Source organism: Passer domesticus, unplaced genomic scaffold (genome assembly GCF_036417665.1).
Source record: "Passer domesticus isolate bPasDom1 unplaced genomic scaffold, bPasDom1.hap1 HAP1_SCAFFOLD_204, whole genome shotgun sequence".
Taxonomy (NCBI): Eukaryota; Metazoa; Chordata; class Aves; order Passeriformes; family Passeridae; genus Passer; species Passer domesticus.
In genome coordinates, this window is record NW_026989985.1 from 46,016 (window position 1) to 65,984 (window position 19,969).

Below are 19,969 nucleotides of genomic sequence, written 5' to 3' on the forward strand. Positions count from 1 at the left end.
CTTTGGGGAGATGGACAAGTGGGGCAAAACCAACACATGGGGTAAAGGAGCAACCCATTGGTAATAAAATGTGCTATAACAATAGAAAATAAGGGGAGGGGTATAAAACTGACTGCTAGGACCGAATTACAATCAAAGACATGAACTGCAGTGCTGAAGCTCTGAGTTGAGGTTCAGTTGAGCACTTCCAAATAATTTCCTGGCAGAAACAGATAGCCAAACTTGCCCTTATCACATGCAAACAGAGGGTTCCCCAACAGCAACCCATTCTGAGGCTCTTCTGGGAATGGGAAACACGTGTTGTGGGGTCGGCCGCATCTGTGGGAGCGATGGGGAGCGTGAGCCCGTGCTGTGCTGCACTGCTGAGCTGGCAGCACGCTGGATACGGGCAGGACGTTCTCTGTTTCCCCCAGAGCTGGGGCCTGCAGGCACCTTGCCGGCCCTTGGCACAGGCTGTGCCAGCCAACAAAGCCCAGCAGGCCGGGAGGAGAGCCCGGGGGCAGCGCAGCTGCTTGGGCAGTGGCTGCTGCCAGGGACACGGGCCAAAGCCATCCCTGAGCAGCCACTGCCAGCCCTGGCCCTCCCTAACAAATTCTAGGTTACATCTGTGAATTGCATGCTACACTTTCCTTCATGTTTTTCCCAATACCAGGAAGTTTCTATATATAGTAATGCCCTTGAGAATCTCTAATTATTTTCAGTTGGGTTTGGTTTTTTTTTGTTTTTTTTTTTTTTTTTTTGGGGTTTTTTTTTGTTTTTTGGTTTTTTTTTAATTGAGACAGATGAAACAGTCTTATTGGTTTTAGTTTTGGCAGGTCTGTTTTTTTTCTTTGCATGATGGTTTACTTATTATCTATATTTAAGCTTGTTTTTATTTATGGGTTTTTTGTTCCCCAAGCAATTATTTTGACAGTCTTTTGTTCACTTCTTACTTAATGTTCCATAGATGAATAGTTTGGACTCTCTTTTTATAGGAATATAAATATCTGAGAAAGCTCTATTTTTAATTTTGATAACCTTCTCTCTCCCCGCTCCTAGCCTTCACAATGATCGTTTTTGAAACATCACTGAGGATAGGTAGAGTTATTTGGGAAATAACCAATAGGCTTGGCTTAACCTGGGTATTGGATTATTATTTTCAGTGCTATAAACCTACATTGCTTCAAGGTTCACACCATGGTCCTGATTTGTGGCTCACTGCATGGATGACTGTCTGAATTAAAACAATGTTTGTGAGGCAGCTGAAGAGCTTAGACCTCAGAGATTAAAATTCCTGGGAGGAGGAGGTGGAGGAAGAAAGGATAAAATCCTGATTCAAAGGGTTTTTCTCACTTTTAGCATGCCAGAAGTATGATAGACTACACCTGTCTTCAAATGTCATTTACTTACAGAACAACTCTCTACAGTGTCAGACTCCAGGAGAAATGACTGAACACTTTGCCTCCCAATGCATCAGCTTTAATTCTAGTGAAAGGTAGGCCTTAATTACAGTCCAATTGGAGCAAATCAACAAAGCAGTCTAGCCATTGTGAGAGTGGCAAGAGGAATTTGCTTGTGAACAGATGACTATGTCCCACTCAGTAATGAACAAAATTTGTCTTGACTTGGAAGAAAGTAGACAAGGAGCAATGCAGTATTTGGGGTTTATCCAGGGATAAACGGGGCAAGAAGCTATAACAACTTAACCTGTTTTACAGAACACAAGTACTGATACGGCCAATAATGAACCCACATGAAGGGATCTTCAGGACATTCCTTTATTTCTCTAACCAGGAATGGGCAGCAAAATGCTGGCATTTATCAGTTGGATGCTGGTGCTGAAGTACTTTTCTTGTGGCTTGAGTGTCTCATGGCAACAGCCTGAGATTTTAATAGCAGAAAGAAGGGATTTCCTGCTAATTTTCCTCTGAGAACTGTCACCTGTACAATCTTTTCCAGCCTCATGTAGTCTGACCTGTAACTGCTCCAAAGCCTGGTTAATTTTTTTAATGCTTTTGAAATTTTTGGTCCCATTTGCAGAGAACAGGAGGGTGCTGGCTATTTTTTTTCAGGTGCAGTGTATTTTTACTGGGGGCGGGACTGGGTTTAGTTTTACCTTCCCAGCATCAGCTGCACTGATGCTGGGAAGTTACTCTCTCTTATTCCAGTTACTCTCCAGGCTGGTACGTGCAACCCCAGTGGCAGCAGTGGTAGATTGAACTGTGCCTGGGCTGGGTTGGGAGGGGAATAATCCTACTGCATCCATGATTTTCCCTCCTGGGCACCTGCAGCAGGCAGAGCTGTGCCCTCCCACGGAGGCTGCCTCAGCCAGGAATGCTTGCAAAATCCCCGTGCTCCTTTTGCACAGTTCTGTTTTTTCCCTGGCAGAAGCAGGGCTGGTATCTCCAGACCAGGGGACATGGTGAGACTGGGTGTTGCCATGGAACGTGGTGAGTCCTTGAAGGCACACACTTGTCCCACTGAGCTTGGGGCCCCTATTTGGAGATCAGCTGCAGATGACTGGAAAAAAGAATGTGGCATCTCCCAGTTCAAACAAACAAACCAGAAAACTTTATTTTGAGGGATGAGGGGGCCAAACAACAGGGGTGGGTGCTCGTCTGGTCCTGCCCTGGTTTTCAGGCCGACTGTAGGGCTTTTTATCTCGCAGCTGCCGCCGCAAGACGTGCCTCACACGAATTGGCCCGGATTGGGAGCGGGGCAAGATCCAGGGGGGTATGTATGGGGCTGTTTGTTTCCTGGATGACTGAGATTCCTGGGACAGCCTCAATGCCACCTGGCTGGTGGTACCAGCACTCTGGGCTGGACCATCCTCCAACCTGCGGCGCTTTGCCAGTGGGCTCTTGGGTGCCTGAGGCTCCGTGTCTCCCCGTGGGTGGCCTCGCTTCAGGCCCTGCTTTCGGCAGGGCAAGCTGCTGCTGCTGCTGGTGACCAGCCCCACGGCCTGGGACTGCCCTGACACCGCCTGAGGGGCGGTGCTGGGGCTGCTGGTCTCAGCACGCAGCAGTGGCACGCGGTTGAGCCGGATGCGTTTTCCTTTCTGGCTGCCCGAGTCTTGTGCTTGCTGTCTCCATGAACGTCTCCAAGGCGACGAGCCTGGTCCGGCCTGGCATGTCCGGAGAGGCAGCTGCCGCTCTCTGCGTCTGCCTCTGCCCGGTGACACGGTGTGCGTTGGGGAGAGAGAGAGAGGGCAGGGGGAGTCAGCACCTTGTAGAGCTCAGGAAATGTCCCTGCAGCATTGTCCCCAAGGCCCTGCTGGCTGGCTAAAGGGCAGGGGAAGTGCCGGTGCCCACAGCCCAGCCTGGCTCCTCTGGCCCATGAGAGGAGGGCCTCTACTCCGGGGTGATTCTGTGGATCTCCTGTTTCCCCTTTCTGCTGCTCTTGGCCGCTCCCCCTCTGCCATCTGTGGGGAGGGAGACTTGGCTCTCACCTCGCTCCTTGCCAGGGGGACGCTTCTTAGCAGCGTTCTGCTGCACCATTGTGGGTACGGAGGAATGTCTGGACGGTCTGTGCCACAGCACTGCCGGCCTTTCTCCTCCTGACAAAGCCTTCCAATCCTTCCTTGAGTGAAGAGAGATGCCTCAGAGACACCAAAACTCGCTCAGCAGCCTTGGGCAAGCTCCCTCTCGGGATCCTGTCCTCAGCTCTGAGTGCAATGTTGATGTACAGCAACGGTTATACCTCAGGCCTCCCTGGAGATGTGCCCGTGACCTCACAATCGGTGAGTTCTGCGTGCCCCACTCCCCTCACTTGGGGACGGTGTCCTTGTGGGTGCTGTTAAATAAAAATTAAAACTGGCCAAGGGTCAGAATGTATTTCTGAATTTCTGTTTTTCTGCTTGAACTTGGACTAAACAATGCTACTTTTTTGCCCCCACAATTTCCCACAAAGTGAAGGTGGAGAAATTACTAATTTTTACCAAGATTTGGAAGTGGCTGTAGTAACAGAGATCATATAAAAAGCTAGAGACACAGAAAGCTAGTATATAAAATCAGCTGAATAGCAAGAGGGAATTGGCATACATCTAGTCTCTTCTCAGGGCTCTTTCTGAATGCTGACTTTGAACGTCACTTGCTTTGTCATAATTCATGGGTAAAGAAAAAGAATATCTGTTTGAAATTGGAAAAGGACAGAACTTGTTCTTTGGTTTTTTTTTGTTTTGTGGTTTTTTTTTTGTTTTTTAATGTGGGCCACCAAAAGACACTAGAAAATAAAATTCTTGAACTATTGCCAGCTGAAGCAAAGTTCTGAATCAGTTAAATAAATACCCTGTAACCTATTTGCAGAAGTTCCTCTAGCATCCAAGCTGTGTAGTAATCTCCTCAGATTCTCATGTAGATTTCACAAAAATTGTATTGACAACGTTCTGTTGCCAGGATTTTTAGTGAAAAAGCCTCTGCTAGGATTTTTCCTGTCCTGAGGAGCTGAGGGCCCCAGGAAAGAAATGTAAACCATAACTGTCTGCTGCTGTGGAGTGCCACAGGTGAATCTTCCATTGGTCCATGTGGATTGTTTTCAATCAGTAACCAATCACAGCCACCTGTGCCAAGGCTGTGCGCAGTCACAGGATTTTTGTTATTCATTCCTATTCTATTCTTGTCTTTGTAGCCTTCTGATCTTTCTCTCTGTTCTTTTAGTATAGTTGTAATGTAGCATTTTAGTATAATATATAGCATAATAAATCAGCCTTCTGATCAACATGGAGTCAAGCCTCGTGTCCTCGCACCAGGGGCCCAAGTCAAAGCAACAATTGGTGACCCCTGGACGTGTGAAACTGATGGTCACCCCAAGAGTGACCATGGAATCTAGCCTGGAGCTGAAGAAACGAGACCCTGAAGATGGGCAGAGTTCACAGCCAAGGCGAACAGGAGAACCTGTTGGACTTTCCTGGAGATTGTGTCCAGAGACCGCAGAGCAGCAGAGCTGCACAGCTGGATCCACAAGGACACTGTCTAGAGGTACTGTTATTTTTTCCCTTTCTGAAGATCCTGCCATTCGCAAAAGGTGGGAGGAAAGTTGGGAAAATGTACCTTCGGAAGCTCAGGTTCCGTTTACTGCGTCAGAGGAGAAAGTTATTAAATTCTGGTGCAGATGGGGACGCGAGGACAGAATTACTCATCATACGTGGGAGAGAGAGTGTTATGAGTTTTTCAGATGGGCAAAATTTCATAGATTTTTTTACAAATGTCGTTTACTCCCTTGATTTAGATTTTTGGGAGGTCTTGAACACTGCTTTTCATTGGGCAGAAGGCCAGGGTGTTGGGTACCCAGAGGTGTTTCTAGTGCACATGCACATTTATTTTGTTATTTTCGCAAAATGGCACAATGCGAGGGACATCATGGCTCGGGCGCGCAGTCGTTTTCTGTCCCCGCCAGCTTCGGCACGAGAGAAGCCTCTCAAAGAAGACGAACCGCGAGTTTGCATTCCCCCCGCACTGCCCACAGCTGAGCAAAAGTTTTTCTCCGCTCCCTTGGAGCAAACAGATCTACCTTCCCCCGCCGCTCCTTCTCTTGGGGGGGATGGGGAGCCGAGCCCGCCGCTTTCCGGGCCGGCCCCGCCCACTTCACCGCGGAATTCTCCGCTTCCCCCACGCCGGGAGGGAGCGGATCCGGCTCCGCCTCAGCCAGCCCCGCGGGAGGCGCCGGACCCCGCGGCTCCGCCTCAGCCGGCTCCGCCCGCGGCCCCGCAGCCGCCCGAGCCAGCTCCGCCGGCTCTGATGACTGCGCCTGCGCCGCGGCACCCGGAACCGCCTCCCGCCGATCCGCCCGTGTTGCCAGGCAGCGCGATTAACAACAGTGATTCCCCGGCTGTGCTGCTGTTCCCGGGAGCTGCAGGAGCTGCCTCCGTGTCTTCTTTCTCTGCATCCCAGCCGGCACCTGAATTCGCAACGGTGCAGGCGGCGCCGGCGAGAGCCGACCCCGCTCCGAGCCCGCCGCCCCCGCCTGTCCCGCCGCTCCCTGCCGATCCAATTGCAGTGCAAGAGCTTGCTGAGAATAGTGCTGAGCCCACGAGACCGCCTCAAAAGTCGACACTAGCGCCCGTGCTGCCTGCACCACCCACCCCAGTTGTCCCGCAGGTTTCCGAAACTCCATCATTCACATCAAACCCTGCGAAAAGCCTGTCCTTCCGTAAAAAAAGCATAACCCTCCAGCTGACTGCAGGAGCCGTTCGGCTGGCTGTGTTCAAAATCAATATAGTTTTTAAATCACTTCGCGTATAGTCGAGAGCTTCTCCCTAGAAGTTAAAGTGCCTGCCTTCCCCCGAGCGCCCCAGCGGCGTGGGGGAGTTGGCTCCTGTAACATCTACCTCTAGTTCCCAACCCAGTAGAGATAAAAGTAGTGCCAAAAAGCAAAAAGCAGAAAAAATAACATTTACCTTACAAAAACAAGAGACACAGAGCAAAGCAAGCACTGCTCGCTTGCTCTGGAGACAAGAAACCCTCAAATCTAAAATAACAATTCCTGAGAAAACTTCTCTTCTCCAGCGTCCAGTGTGCACCAGTGCTTCTAAAAAAAAAACATTTTGTCATTTCTACTCTCAAAACACTAGCAGCATAGTCCTACCAAGTTCTGAGCGTACAGAGCCCGCCTCACAAGCTAGTTCTAAGCCGTTTAACTCATTTCCCTGGGCCGGGGCCATCGCCCCATCCAGTGCTGAGTTCAAAAACTTTGCTTTCCCCACAAGAACCTAGGCCACCATTCTGTGAGCCAAGTCTGAGTTCTCTGGTCCGCCCACCAGGACCAGAGCCACCCAAGGGTCCTAGAGACACTCTGCTGCTGCTGCTACTCTTCTTCTAATGAAAAAAAAAAATAATAATAAAGAAAAGTGGAAAGAGCTAGCAGCTCAAAAGCATTGAAAAGCCAAAAATTAGCCTCAGCCCAAGCGGTTCAATGAAGGGCTGTGGCCAGGGCATTCCAGAAATTTTCTCTGAATTGTTTCATGACTGTCAATGAATTGTTTGCTAATTCTTGTTTTCTTTAGCAGTTCTTTGTTTCAGAATTCTGCAAGCCTGTTTCAGGACCAAAGGGGACTTCCAGAGATGTCAAAAAAGAACATCTTCAGTCCATGGACTCTGTCCTGAAATTCAGCTGCTTGGACTTGAAACAATGAACTTTCCTTGCATGAGTTTTTGCATTTTCTTATATTTTAGGATTGTTTTAGTGATATGATATAATTAGATGTTTGATAAGTGAAGAATTTCCCTGAATGTTCTACAGGTGAAGAATTTCCCTGACCATTCCACATCAGCAAATGATTGAGATTTTGATTGGCAACAGATGAACCTCAAGAGGTGTTGTTCTCTCTTCTACAAAGCCCTAGTAGAAGAAATTACAAACATTTCTTTTTCCATTTAATTTAATAATTTAAAAGGGTGAGATGTTGCCATGATAATTTAGGGAAAAAGCCTCTGCTGGGACTTTTCCTGTCCTGAGGAGCTGAGAGCCTCAGGAAAGAAATGTAAACAATGGCTATCTGCTGCTGTGGAATGCCATGGGTGCATCTTCCATTAGTTCGTGTAGATTGTTTTCAATCAGTGACCAATCACAGCCACCTGTGCCAAGGCTGTGAGCAGTCACAGGTTTTTGTTATTGATTCCTATTCTATTCTTGTCTTGGTAGCCTTCTGATCCCTTTCTCTCTGTCCTTTTAGTATAGTTGTAATGTAGTATTTTAGTATAATATATAACATAATAAATCAGCCTTCTGATGAAAATGGAGTCAAGCCTCGTGTCCTCGTCCAAAGGGTCGCAGTTTAAACAAGAGAGCCTCACACTGGTTTTGCTTTCAAACTAGGACACAAATCCATCTCTTTATTTGAACACAGGAATGGGCCATTGCCTACCCTGCAAGCGGGAGTTGGAGGGGCGGGGAGGGTGGGGTGGGGTGTCACCATTTGTGGTAATCGGTGGAAGAAATGCAGCACTCAATATGAGTGATCAGCAAATCTCAAAACTTTATTGATAGGCACATACATTTATATTGGTGTTAATGAGGCTAATACATATTGCAAAAAGCGAGCTCATTATTGGTTAGTTACTTATCAGCTAACTACGCCTACCTTATCATTCTTGAGGCTACTATGCTGCAGCTGTTTACATATTTTCTTCATGTTTCTAACTAACGATCCTCTCCCCCATCCTGATGTTGCACCAAGGGCACAGTGCCCTTGCCAGGTTTAGACACTGACTGCTGACTCCTATCCTCGTCTCCTTCTTGCTTAATTAACGGTATTATGTCAGTGTGACCTTTGTTAGCTAGCCAGCTGTTCACAAAATCCTCCACACTTCCCCTGTTTTTCTGTTGCACAAGCATAGTCTGATTAGATGCAGCAAATATCATTCTTTGAACCATGTTCTGTAAGCACATGCAAAAACAAGGCAAAACTAACACTACTAACTGTCGTGGTTTGGCCGGAAATGTGTTTCTAGAAAAGTCTAAGTCGGGCCAATCAGTGGCCAAATTCAAAACTGGCATGTGATATAGCCACTAAGGGTCTGGATACGCCTCTGAGAACACACAGGGGTTAAAAGCAGGAGATTCCCAGAGAACTTCCTCTTTGGGAATCCGGCGTTGGTGAGTAAGGTCCGACCTCTCCCCTGCCCAGCTGCGTCTGGGTGGGGGAGGGGGAGGCCATGACAGGGAGGAGGCCGGGAGCCCCAGAAGGTGCAGAGGTGGAGGAGAACATGCAGGGGTGGAAGAGACTTAAGATGTCTGGGCAGCCCCCCCGGAGAGAGGGACAGAAATTGTGCTGGCAGTTCAGCCAGCCAGAAGCGGGGGATGCGTCGAGAGAAGTACCTGGCAGTTGTGAGAGTTCTTGAGCAGGCAAAAGTAAAATTTTAACCCCTTTTTAGACTAATAGAAACCTCACAAATACTGAATCCTCCTGAATCAGGATGAGGTGAGAGAGAGAAATGAGAGATGAAATAGGCAAGCGTGAAAAAAGCTGGAAGAGGAGAGAAGAGTCCTGAGTGGAAGAGATAATAGAGTGGCCTTGGGCTGGACTCTTTCTTGTATAGCCATGGACAAACCCGTGTTTTTCCCCTGTGACCCAGAGACTGTATTTTAGGGGGAGGCAACACCAGGGACTCAAGAGTGAAGCAGCGGTGTGAACAGAAACAGCTGAGGAGGGTGTGAGATGCCCTCTGTCTCCACGGAGAGGAAGATCTCTGCTCATGAGACCCCTCGGCCCCAGGGGGTGAAATTTGGGGGGGGACTGGTGTCCCGAAGCTGAGACTGTTCACAAGGCCCCTCGGCCCCAGGGGGTGAAATTTGGGGGGGACTGGTGTCCCAAAGTTGAGAGACTGCTGCTTCTGGAAGTGAGTGAAGCATCTTTAGGCAGGGAGCCCTAAAAGCAGTCCTGGCCTGTGTCCAGTGGTGAGAGCACTGGACATGGGGGGGGGGAGAAGTCACGAGGGCCAATGTTCTCTGTGCGGGGCCATGGATGATGCGGAAGCACAGGAAGTTTTAATTGTGCATCTGGGGGAGGCCCATGAGGCAAGGGGGGACTCCTCTCTCCTGGATGAATTTGAGGGTTAATAATTTGAGGAGTGGTGAGTGTGTGGAGAAAAGGAGGGGGAGGAGGAAAGTATCTGGAAGGTTTTTATTTTTTAGCTTGGTATGTGTTCCTTTTTAGATTTGTAATAAATAAAGTGTTGCTTTATTTCCCTCCATCCCCGAATGGGAGCCTACTTTGTTCTGTTCCCGGGTCACATCTCACAGCAACCCTTTTAGAAATATACCCTTCATGGAAGCCCTAGCATTGTGCTAGGGTCAAACCATGACACTAACAAAGCCATAATGCCTACTATAATAATGACTCTAACAATAGAGCGCAACCATGATCCCAAGCCTAATGATTTGAGCCACTCATCAATGCCAGAGTCCGATTCTACCTGTAAGTTTCCAGTTAACCTTCGCAGCTCAGAGAGCTGGGAGTGAATGGACTGGGAATGATCAGAGAGGTTCATGCAACACATGCCCTCAAAATCTTCACAACCATGGCCCTGTGCCAGTAAAAGGAAATCAATTGCAGCTCTATTCTGAAGCGTTGCATGGCGAATAGAATCAACATCAAGCAAAAGGCTAGAAAGTGCTAAAGAGGTGGCATTAGTTTGTTTAGCCAGCCAGCATCCTAGCTTGTTTAAAATGGCATGGGCACCTGCTGCCGATACCCCTGGAGCTAAAAAGGATGCTGCCACTATGGCCCCTGGGGACCAAAATTTTACATCATCTTTGCAGTCAGCAGTAAACGCATGGGCCATTCTTTTAATTCTGTGATAGCAGCGGCTCATATTAAGGATCATTGACGTATTGGGTGTGAGTAGAGACAAGCGACCAATTGTACATGGCCCCCCGCTCAGCATCGATGGGACACCGGGCCACGCACGATCCCCACATATTAAAAAGTAACCTGCTGGTAATTGAATAGGGTCGTTTGATGAGATCGACACCCTCTTTGTGGTATAATTGCACCAGGTTGTTGCATTACGGTAAATGGCCATGCTGGAGGTTACAATAGTAGAATAGTTTTTGGCCGGCAGCTGACTTTTATGCTTAAACCTAAGGCATGCATCTGCCATCACTGAGCCTAACAGTTCCAACTCTTGGGGTTCCTGCGGTGCTATAGGAAAATGAGAAATCCATTGGTCCCAGTTATCTACACTGACCCTGGCGTCATTGGTTTTGCAGGTGGGTATTTTCAATGGGCATGGCCAGGGATCTGCCGGTAGCCCAACCAAACAGGTTGTAAATGGATTACCGGGAGAAGATAACGACAAGCAAATAGCCTCCTGGTTAGTTAAATTTGCCATGGTGATCCAAATATTAGTCTTGGGCTGAGGTGGGGCCCACGCTTGGTGGGTTCCCACTCCTTTGGCAATGTCTGGGCTGTCTATTAAGAGGGCAAATACGAGTAAAACAGCAGCATAAGTCTGCCACATCACCCTGATTTTCCTGGGCGCTGTTTTGAACCATCCAGACATTTAGGGAATTAACAGGATGCCCACAAACCGTTAAGAATGTCTCTTCCTTCCTCTCCCCTTTTTCTTTCTTGAGCCGCCCAGACTTAATCTTTTTAGAGCCCTTAAACAATCGTCCCACGCTTGGTTAGGATCTTGATCCCTCAGAATCGGACCTACTACATCTAGCTGGGAGAGGGGAATGCCCCGACCACACTTAGACTGTAAGATACACGACTGAGATTGCCCTAAAGTGTGTTTGGCAAAGTGCTGGGTTTCCCACCAAACCATGCGAGAATTTTCTGTTCTGGGGACTCATACAACTGTAACCCTTGGCGGCCAGGTAATCCTGTAAAGGTCTGAAGTTCTGCTTGCCAGGAGTCCCGCTGCCAATAAAATGCACAGCTTCTGCACCACAGTTCAGGTAACTGTGACTGATGCACCCACTTAGTTTGCTGACACCCCCCACAAAAGAACAATATCCATGCAGCACACTGAGTATTTTGACACTTAATACAAGTTAATCTCTTAGGCCCTCTATAATAAAATGTATGGAGCGCCGGAATCAGGCTTAGTATACTGTCCAGAGATTGACACCAATCAATTGCTTGGTCAATGGCAAAGCTACAGTGTCCTTTCAGCTTGAGAACTATCAGTCAAATGGTGATCAGCAGCTTCGCCTCCACTCGCCGACCGTCCTCTTCGCTCAGTTGTCTGGGGTCTGGTTCCATCTAACACGGCTGCTGGGGTCCATTTAGCAGCTACCCACAAGGATCCTGTAGGGGTAGAAACACAAAGATACCCGCGGCCCCAGTATAATACCTTAGCAGGACCTTGCCATTGTCCTGTCTTGGGATCTCTGTATTTTACCCATACATCCTGCTTCACACTATCTTTCTCTGTTACATAATGACGAATTACAGCAGGAACTTTGCTTTCCCCAAAAACACACAGGTGATTTAAGGCAAATAGACACTTTAGCAACCTTTCTTGCGGCTCTCTAATATCTTTGTATTTACCTAGATATTTTTTCAAAGTACCATTAGCTCTCTCTACAATCGCTTGTCCTGTCGGAGAATTAGGGATGCCTGTCACGTGTTCAATCCCCCACATTTGCATGAACTGTTTTATTCTTTTGCTGCAGTAGGCAGGCCCATTGTCTGTCTTAATATGTCGTGGCACTCCCATTACAGCAAAGCAGCTACTGAGATGCCTCTCCACGTGCCCTGCTTTCTCACCAGTTTGTGCTGTGGCCCATATAAAATGACTACAGGTGTCTACAGTAACATGCACATACTTTATCCTTCCAAACTCAGCAACACGTGTGACATCCATTTGCCAGGTCTCATTTGTATTCAGCCCTCTGGGGTTAACTCCTAGACCTAACCCGCAGCCCCCGTTATGATGACTACATGTGGGACAGGCTTTGACTATTGCCCGTGCCTCTTCTAGAGATATTTGAAATTCCCTATGGAGGCCTTTTGCATTTTGGTGAAACATGGAGTGTGCCTCTCTGGCCAAAGTCTGCCTGGGAATTGGAGTCACATGTGTGATTGAGACTAGCTTATCTGCTCATGCATTACCCTCTTCCAGACCAATATCCCACTTATGACTTCTGATATGAATGACAGAAAAAGGGTACTTCCTCAGTTTAATTGCCCTCTGTAACTGTATAAACAGCTCATGTAACCTCCTGTTCTGAACTTCTTTTATAGAGTCATCTTCTATTCGCTCGCATACTCCAGCGACATATAAAGAATCTGTCACTATATTGAGGGGCCCAGAAAAATGCATCATGGCCCAAACAACAGCCAATAACTCCATCGTTTGTAAAGTATCCAACTCGGAGGCCTGGAGAATCTGATGGTGCCATTGTCTCTTTTCCTGCCAGGTCACTGCAGCAATTCTGGATTTTCTTCCTGCATCCGTGTAGGCTGTTACAGCATCCGACAGGGGTTTCTGTGACCTTTTTGGGCATTGAATCCAACCCCGTTGCCCTATCCAATTCAACGGTATATTGGGGATATCATCAGTGGCAATCACACTTCCAGCTCCCAACAGTGCCTCTTGTAATTCCACACTGTTTAACAGGTACCAGGTCAATGTATCTTTCTTCATTGGTACCCGTATCTGATCAGGCTCCTTTCCCATGATCTGTAGTGTCCGTTCACAACCCTTTTTGAGCAACTCAGCCAAAATTTCAATTTTTTGAAGAAGGGTTTTATGCTGTTGAAGTGGAGGAGATATCCATTCCAAAGCCCACGCCTCCCCCGTTTTTCTGTTTTGCTGAGTAAGTGCACCTAGTAAGTATTTAGTTCCACACCAAACTGTCAGCTGTATATGGAGGTAAAGGTCTCGTCTCCGGACACTGCCTTGTGTCACACAGTCCAGTATCTGTTGTAATGTCCTAACCTGCTCAGAGGTTATATGAACAGGCTGTGCCGGATCAGTTCCTTTTAGTAAGGGTCGAAGTTTATCTAATAGCTCATTCGGGATGCCCACAATAGGACGCAGCCATTGTAAATCACCCAGTAACCTTTGGGCATCATTCAATGTACGTATTTCAACGTTTAATTGCAGTTTCTGGGGGGTAACAACCTGACCAGTAAGTGTCCATCCTAGATACTTCCAGGGTGCAGATAGTTGAATTTTTTCAGGAGCTACAACCAACCCATGTAGTTTCAGAGCATCATGTATTTTTTGAATTTGTTGACCTGTAAAAGGTTGCTGCTGAGCAAATAGAATATCGTCCATATAATGATAAATGATGGTTTCGGACCAGGCTTGCCGTAAGGGTTGTAAAGCATTGTCAACATACAATTGACATAAGGTAGCGCTGTTTCTCATACCCTGTGGAAGATTAACCCATTCAAACCTCTTATCTGGCTCTTCCCTATTTAATGCCGGTAAAGTAAAAGCAAACCTTCGGGTATCTCTAGGGTGAAGAGCAATAGTAAAGAAGCAGTCCTTAAGATCTACAATTAACAATGGCCAGTCCTTTGGCAACATTGCTGGGTTAGGTAAGCCTGGTTGTAAGGCTCCCATAGGTTCCATTTGTTCATTTACAGCCCGTAAATCATGTAGCAAGCGATACTTTCCTGATTTCTTTTTAATGACAAAAATAGGTGTATTCCATGGGCTGGTCGACAACTTCAAATGACCTTGCTTATATTGTTCTTGTACTAGCATATGTGCTTGCTCCAGACTTTCCCTTTTTAGTGGCCATTGCTTAACCCATACTGGGACATCCGTGGTCCAGGTCAGCGGGATCGGGAAAGTCCACGCAATGGCCACTAGCCCAAAGGGTGCTCATTTGTCAACACTATTCCCAGTTGAGCCAGAATGTCCCGACCAATGAGGCACTGCACTGTAGGGGGTAAGGGTACAATTGAAAAAACATTCCGTAAAGTTTTTCCATCAATAGTTACAGACAACATGGGTGACTTTCTAGCAAGTGTCAGGCCCCCAACCCCGGTAACTGTCATTGTGGTTGGCTGTAATGGCCAGTTGTGAGGCCAGTAATCTGGACTAATAATGCTGGAGTCCGCACCAGTATCTAATAAACCTTCCAAGGTTTGTCTCCCCCCCAGATGCTCTATTGTTACAGTGCGCTTAGGCCGATCATTCAAATTCATTGTTAATAAAGTAAGTCCTCCAGTGGAACCAAAGCCTCGTTCTCCCCTCGACTGTAATTGACAAGGGGGCAATGTTTTAGCAATCTGCTCCAATGGAACCAATTGGGCTATCCTCTGCCCTTTCTCGATTTGTATCGGTGGAAAAGGAGTATGTACCATGACGTAGATTTCTCCCGTATAATCAGCATCTATTACTCCAGGTAAAACAAATAATCCCATCATGGTGGCCGACGATCGTCCCAGAAGCAAAGCTCCCATAGGTTGTCCATTAATGATGCTTGGTCCCTTTATTCCAGTCGGCACCTTTTCCGGTTGGGTGGTCATCAGTGTTATCGCTACTGAGGCTGCCACGTCCAGCCCGAGGCTCCTGGCAGTGGCTGGCTAGAGTGCAGCTGGGCCGAGGTGTTGGCAGCGGCTACTTGTGTCTGGGCGCGGCGGCTGTTGAACGCGCTCGTCTTTATGTTTCCCGAGCGGTATCGGCAAGCTCCGGTGCTGTGGGTATCCGAGCGACAACTCTGGCACCAGACGCCAGCTGTCTGACAGTCTCGTCGCGTATGTCCCATGCCTCCGCACCGGTAACATTTAAATCGGCCAGTAGATGGAGCCCGTGGCTTATTTATAGCCGCCGCTTGTAGGGGTGCAAGAGCAGCTAATACCTGACTCTGCGAAGCTGCCGCTTGTTTTTGCAATCCTACACCTAACTCCTTAATAGCTTCTACTAACATCACCTGATTCCCTATGGGCATATTTGCCAATCGTTCTAACGCTTCCTCTATAGACCAATTAGCTCCTAAGGTATTTAATACGTTCCTTGTAGCCTGGTTACTATTCTGGAGTGCACATTGTTTCAGTAAAGCACCTGTCATAAAGTCAGGGACTCCTGCCCGTTCGATAGCAGCGGCTGCCTTATCTATAAAAGATCCAAATGATTCATCTCTTCCTTGCTTTATTCCCATATAAGAGGGGACCCCGCCTGGCTCTTTTATCCTGTCTATGGCCATTCGTACTAAGCGCATAGCCTCCCGACATTTTTCAGGACCAATTAATGCCTGCTGCTCTGTACGAAGAAAAGGTCCTGAACCCATTAGCTCATCCAGGGTTATTCCGTGTAACGGGTCGCCTTGCTGCCGTTGTGTCGCTACACATTCCTGGCAAAGTGCCTGCCAGTGTGCATTAAACAAGAGCTGCTGATGCTGAGTGAAGATAAGCTTCGCTACTCCTCTGCAATCAGCCGGCAGTAATACCTGAGTCCCCCAGATGTAATCAAGTATCTGTTTTGTGGGCTCACCGGTCACCCCAAACTGACTAACTGTGGACCGTAATTGTGACAGCAGCTTCCAGTCCAGCGCTGTAATTGTGGCTTCATATCTGTTCCCCTGCACAGGCGAAAATACCACCGGACAAGCAACCTCCACCGCTGCAGCTATAGCTCCACTATCCCCCGAATCCATGATCTCTTTTGCTACCGCCGCCCATGCCTCCCTTCGCTCCCTTGCGACGGCCCCCGCTAGGTCACTTTTTGCCCCAGGGATCGGCTCATTACAAGGAGGAGGAAACGGAGGGTCTGGCCATGGCACAGGTGGTGCGGACGGTGCTGTTACAGCATCCGCGGGGGGTGAGCTGCTGCTTGAAGGAGGAGCCGATGTTGGTGGCAAAACGACTGTAGATGTGGTAGGGGGTAACGGACAGTCGTAGCAGTCCCCATGACTCTTATTCTTATCATATGCTACGCTAGCTTGCTGCGCAGCTTTCTTTTCTACCTGATGTTGTAATAACTCATTGTGCACGACTCGCCATAGTTTTCCTAACTTCCTTGCAGTTTTATCCTCATCTATAGCTGCCTCCCACAACTTGTCCCCGAGCTTACGCCACTCTGTTAATTCATGCACTGTATGAGGATTTTGAAAAACTCCTTGTGCATACCCATAGGCTAACAACTGTGGGAGCTCTTTCTGCAAATCTATGCCCTTAACCTGACGCTTTTTTAAAAAGCAAGTAAATAAATCATATGCTGCTTGCCTTTCCATTTCCATTTTTGAGAAGGTCAGCGCTGTTGCAGCCCTTCAAGGTTTCGGCAGCACGTATCGGCCGGGCTCTTCTATAAGGTCACCCAGGGCGCGGCACTTTTCGCTTTTTCAGCAGTGCTTATTCGCCGTCCTTGCTGCTGTAGGACCCGAACTCGTTCACCGATCCACCGTGGTTGCCATTACCGATATCACGTCCGGGGTCACCATTTGTGGTAATCGGCAGAAGAAATGCAGCACTCAATATGAGTGATCAGCAAATCTCAAAACTTTATTGATAGGCACATACATTTATATTGGTGTTAATGAGGCTAATACATATTGCAAAAAGCGAGCTCATTATTGGTTAGTTACTTATCAGCTAACTACGCCTACCTTATCATTCTTGAGGCTACTATGCTGCAGCTGTTTACATATTTTCTTCATGTTTCTAACTAACGATCCTCTCCCCCATCCTGATGTTGCACCAAGGGCACAGTGCCCTTGCCAGGTTTGGACACTGACTGCTGACTCCTATCCTCGTCTCCTTCTTGCTTAATTAACGGTATTATGTCAGTGTGACCTTTGTTACCTAGCCAGCTGTTCACAAAATCCTCCACAACCTTCAGTGTTGCCTAGAGGGCAAGGCCAGGGGGCTCAGGGGGAGAGGAAGGGATGTGTTGGTCTCAGGAGGTGCGGGAAGGTGCTGGGCTGGTCCTGGGGTCCCTAGCGGAACTCAGGTTGGCTGGGATGGGACAGACGGAGAGAAAAAAAGGAATAAAGGAAGCTTGGGGAGGCCCATGGGGAGAGCAGGTGGCAGTGGGATCTACGGGGCAATAAGAGGCTTCCTTGTCGACGGTTGTTCTGGGGTCCTCTTCACAGAACACTTGAGAGGGCTGTCCGGGCCGTTCCTGCTGCTGGAGGAGCTGCTCACGCTGTCTGGTGTGAGGTGCAACCACCGTCTTTCAACTCCTGTCCCGAGGTGCTGCTGTGCAGAGAGGAGGTGGCTGAGGCCCCAGCTGCCAGTGGCACACAGGGAGCCTCGTGCACAGCAGGGCCCAGAGCTGGCAAGGCTCCCCAGCACGGCTGGAGCTGCTGGCACAGCTGGGCCCAGCTGGACAGCTGCCCCTCAAGGCCCCGGCCAGCAGGGCACGGCTCTGGGCAGGGTCCCTGGCCAGGAGCGGGCCCCAGAGCACCTCTGCCTTTCACGGGCAATCTCGGCCCTGCTCTTTCTCCTCCCCACCTCCCTCTGCCTCTGCCCTGTGCCCCTGGGGCTGCTCTTGGCCAGGCAGCCTCAGTGGGAGCCAGCCCTGGCTGCAGCCCCAGCGGGGCCCCCAGGACAAGGCCCAGCAATTGAGAGGCCAATGGAAGCACTGGGCAGCAGAAGAACCCTCAGCAGAGTTATTTGGACAACCATGGACTGGCCACAGCACCAATGCAGCCTCAGTGGGAATGCTTACTGTCTACATTAGACTTTCAAAATAAACTCTTTCAGGGAAAGATGGCCACTCACCATTTCTTCTTCCAGTTACACCAGATTCTGACACAGAACAATATGAGAATAAGGTCCAACAGAAGCAGGGCTGCCATTAACCCTGCCCAGCAGCCTGTTCCCATATAGAAGACACTTCCGAGGCCTTCCTGGGCATGGGGAAGACGTGTTGTGGTGCTGGCTGCATCTGTGGGAGCAATGGGGAGTGTGAGCCCGTGCTGTGCTGCACTGCTGAGCTGGCAGCACGCTGGATACGGGCAGGACGTTCTCTGTTTCCCCCAGAGCTGGGGCCTGCAGGCACCTTGCCGGCCCTTGGCACAGGCTGTGCCAGCCAACAAAGCCCAGCAGGCCGGGAGGAGAGCCCGGGGGCAGCGCAGCTGCTTGGGCAGTGGCTGCTGCCAGGGACACGGGCCAAAGCCATCCCTGAGCAGCCACTGCCAGCCCTGGCCCTCCCTGCCCCGTGACAGCTCCCCCAGCCCCAGGGGACAGGCTCAGGCCCTGTCAGGACCCAGCGCAGCCCCTGCCCAGTCAGGAGCCAGGGCTGGCTCTGGCCCTGGGCTGGCGGCAGGGCTCCCACTCGGGGCTGCTCCTATGCCTTGGGCCTCTGGGCACTCAGGGCCAGCTCCGCAGCAGCTGCAGCGCCAGGGACGTTGCTGCACCAGTCCCGTTTCCCCGGGGCTCTGAACCAGCTCCAGAGGCCTGGAAGCCGAGGCGCCTCCAGCTTTGGCTGCTGCCGGGCCGGGCAAGGGCAGGCCCTGGGGGAAGAGCTGCTGCCACACAGCCCCGGCCAGGGCTGAGCCCGGCACAGCAATTACCTGCTGTGCCTGTGCCCATGTCTGGCATCGCCTTCCTTCCTGCAGCAGGGGCTACCCATGGGGAAATGCTTCCTCCAGGATGTGCCTCCTTCTGCACAGATGTTTGGCCCATCACTTCAGACAGGAAAAAGGACAGTTGGATTAGATGGAAGACTTCCTGATTTGGGTGCCGGCATCTTCAGGATTCATGCGTGTTAAACATGGGGATAGGTTTCAGAAAATGTCTTGGCTTTCATGGCAGGATCAGGGCTCTCCTGTTTCCAAAGAGCTGCCATGCCTGAGCCGCAGGAGTGGTGAGGGGATCGCGCAGGGCGAGGGCACACACGTGCATGGTTCTGTGCTGGCACCTGCAGCAATGCCCCCCTGGCCCAGCTTTGGGCTCTGAGCTGGCAGCTCTCCCAGGGGAAAGAACTTGACCTACCCTCAGCATCTCCCAGAGCCTCAGTCCTGGACGTGGCTTGGGAAGCTGCACCACCTTCACCAGCAGGTTCAGCTGCAAAGAAAGGCAGGACAGAAGAGCTCCTGTGGCACTGCAGGAGATCCTCAGGCTGCCCACAAATCTCAGCCCCGGGGCACAGCCCTGGGCCCGGCCCCTTCCCTCTCTGCTCTTCTCTGTGGCTGCACAGAGCACATGGAAGGACACACTGGCATTGCACAGGAGGAAGATGGACAGCTAAATGCTCCCTCCTCCCACTAACAGTGATCCTGTGGGAGCCCTCAGGGCTCCAGAAGGGAGCAGATCAAATTTTCCATATTCCATCAACCTTCAGATGATCTTAAGTGAAAGGGCAAATGTATGAGCTCTTGCCACCTGGTCACTGTGTATTCTCTCAGGAAAGGTACATTGAGCACTTGCCTCCAGGATTTCCTATGAGTCTCAAGCCATAATCCAGCAGCTTTCCCAGATAATCCATGTCTTGATCCCAACCTAGAAGTTTGCAAAGATCAGAACCATTTCCATGATGTGCTGGGATCCCCTTCTGCCTCAGGGAACTGGGCACTGCATATAGGTCAGGTAAGGCCATGGGAGCCAGATGTGAATGGACAAGGCCAAAACTGCTCAGGGGCC

At 49.6% G+C, this 19,969-nt stretch overlaps 2 long non-coding RNA genes across 2 annotated transcripts; both read right to left on the reverse strand.

Annotated features, from left to right (window-relative positions):
* Positions 1 to 3,025: 3,025 nt before the first annotated feature.
* LOC135292109 (uncharacterized) lies at positions 3,026 to 4,729 on the reverse strand. The gene is made up of 3 exons (XR_010354638.1): positions 3,679 to 4,729; positions 3,428 to 3,558; positions 3,026 to 3,146 (listed from the first exon to the last, which is right to left on the reverse strand). It is a non-coding gene; the product is annotated as an uncharacterized LOC135292109 (long non-coding RNA).
* Positions 4,730 to 17,899: 13,170 nt separating this feature from the next.
* Positions 17,900 to 19,467, reverse strand: LOC135292104 (uncharacterized). The gene is made up of 3 exons (XR_010354637.1): positions 19,322 to 19,467; positions 18,901 to 19,014; positions 17,900 to 18,272 (listed from the first exon to the last, which is right to left on the reverse strand). It is a non-coding gene; the product is annotated as an uncharacterized LOC135292104 (long non-coding RNA).
* Between the last annotated feature and the right edge of the window lie 502 nt (positions 19,468 to 19,969).